The following is a 2906-nucleotide window of genomic DNA, read 5'->3' on the forward strand; positions in this document are numbered from 1 at the left end:
GCTCTCCACCTGCATTCTGTTTTGCACTCCCTTCTTTACTGAGATGAGACTAGTTAAATGAAGCATTGAATATTCAGACACTGAAAATAGAGGTCCCTTGGAGGGAGGGATGTATGTGGAAGGCAGTAGCCAAAAATTAGAAAAATAATGTAGGCATCCTGTTTCTTTAACCTCTTAGTCCTACAGGTGTGGTGTTTCTCATGGCTAGATTTTACATGTTTGAGAAACTTCTAATGTGGAGAACCAAGGATGATTGCACCAATATCTAACGTTTACTGAACCCATACTACAGCCAAGTGCTATGCCTGCCAGTACCTTTACCATCCTCATGAAATGCCATCATAGTGGAAATGATTGTTAGTCTCATTTTCACTTGAAGAACCTGGGACTCAAATAGTATAAGAAAATTCTCCAAGATTACCGAACTAGTGAGTAGCAGATCCAACGGTCAAATATAAATTCACCTCACTCCAGAGCCCAGGCTATAAACTTCACGCTGCTCTAGCTATATGGAGAGGAAAGAGTCATCATGGGCTGATACTAACCATCTGACTGTGCCCGGCATCCCACAGTTTACTTGGCAAGCAAAAGCATCAAGTACCAGCTTGGTCTCAGAGGGCAATGATTATATCATACTGACTTGGCACCTTTCTCAAATCAGAATATAGGAATTTTCTGACATGAATATTTTTGTTTTTGAAGTTGGAGGGCTGTAGAGAAAGCCTTTGGACTTGAAATAGTAAGAAATTTTTACAGAGACCACAATGGAGGTGAAAATAAGTATTTTCTGAGCATTTGGTCCTTTCTTTGTTTTCAGACTTTTTTGGGTTCCAGGCCCACTGTGCTAATGCTTACTTGACATCTCCCCTCGGGTGTCTCACTCAAATTCAGTATGCCCAAAACTGACTCATGATTTCCTACTCTAATCCTACATCCCTCTTCAAACCCATTTCTTTGTCTCTGTTTTCATCTCAGTGAATGACATCATGTTCTATTTAGTGTAGCAAACCAAAATGTGTAATTCATGCCTGATACCTTGTCTCCCTTTCTCCCTCCCCTGTTTGTTCTATGAGCAAGCCTTGTTGGATTTGCCTCCAAGACATGTCTCTGATCCAATCATTTATCCCACATCCATTGTTTTGTCCAAATTCCAAACTTCTTTCACCTCTCCTCTGGACTATAGCAATAACCTCTTGCTGCATCCACATATTGGCTCTGAGCTTTGTCTAATCTACTTAACCAAATTGCAACCAGATTAGACCACAAAACTGATCTCTCACTTCATTTGCCCCCAGGGTTGACAACTGCCAACTTTGCAAAAAACCCTTCAGAATACCTGTTGGTCAAGCAAAGCTAAGTTTCTTGGCTCTACCGAGCACAGGGAACCCTGCCTTGAAAGAGTTTTAAAGATGTCTCAGAAGAGGGGAAATAGAGGAGGATATTTACAAGCTTTCCATCTGTGCTGGTGGCTGAAGGTGGTTCTTCCAACTGATTGGGACACAGTTCATCATGGGATAGTTTAGGATTGGTGGGTGCAGGAAGGTGAGAGTCTTGATGGAAGGCTTGATAAATAAACTGTTGTGTGATAAGCAAGCTGCTTTTGCAGGTGAGCATTCCTTTGTCCTGATGGGAGAGATGAGTCAAATGTTTGGATAAATTAGTTGGCAGGAATTTCCTAAAGCAAACAGCAAAGTTTCGCTGATTTACAACCTTAACTTTCTGAGCGAGAATCTCCTGAAATGAACATTTAAATCATGTTGACGATAGTCATCTTGGTTCTGGGCCCTCGTAGTTAAGCTACAGGGAGGTAAGAGACTTCAATTCTCAGGATAAAGATCAAATTCTGCCAGTGGCTGCCAAGGCTCTGCCTACTTTCAACTCCCATACAGTTTCAACTTCATGTTGCGTTACTTCCCTCCTGCTGCGAGCCAGAAAAGCCAGTATTTTTCCAAATGCTGCATGTCAGAACTCTTGGATGTAGTAGTTTCTTTTCCTAGAATGCTACTCCACATGTCAAAACTTTTGGATGTGGTACTTTCTCTTCCTAGAATGCTATTTCCCCCCTTCTCCTAACTAAATTTCTGCATGCAATTCAAATCTCAGCTTGAGTCTCAGTTTCTTAGGGATACCTTCTCTGCTTGCCCAAAGCGGATCTGCATCAATATAAATAAACTCCCTATAATTTTCTTTGACTGTATGTATTTGTAATTATATATCTCTATATGCTTTGAAAATAAGACTATGATATATATCGAGGGCTTAGGACATAGTAATTGCTCAATAAGTAATTGTTGCAGTAAGGAAGGTTGGCAGGTAAGGGCTTTAATGTGCCTTGAGAGAGAGCATTTTTATTTAGGGAACATTTGGATACATAAACATAAAGTAACTAACTTCTGCCTGAGAGAAAACTCTTAAGTCACTGTTAATCTTAAAAAGCATGCTACCAACTGAAATGCCAAGTGTTAGTATATGTGCTCCTGCAGAGAAAGAACAGTTTCCTCTTAAAAATGAATTAATGAATTTAGACTTGACTTATCTCAGAAAAATGTTCTTACTGGAATAAGTATAATTTATAATTTTGATTTCTAAATATTTTCTCACAAGGGCGTGGGACTAAAGCCACACCTACCTTAGGGCATCACAAGTTATAGTCTGGTTAACATTTCACTAGCACTGCCTAATACCAGCTCACGCTGGCAAAATTCTGCAATTCTTCCTGGTGGCTGATAACGACGTAGAACACAAAAGGTCACAGATTGTCCCTCAAGTGAATGGTGAGTCCTAAACAATTTTTATTCTGGTATTTGGAAGCTTTAGGTTTTCTTGGGCTAGCTCGTATTCTGCTGGAGACCAAGGGGTAAGAAGGTTCTTACACCATTATGGAAATGCATAGGTGGAGTCCCCTA

Source organism: Canis lupus, chromosome 23, assembly GCF_003254725.2.
Source record: "Canis lupus dingo isolate Sandy chromosome 23, ASM325472v2, whole genome shotgun sequence".
NCBI classification, from domain to species: Eukaryota; Metazoa; Chordata; class Mammalia; order Carnivora; family Canidae; genus Canis; species Canis lupus.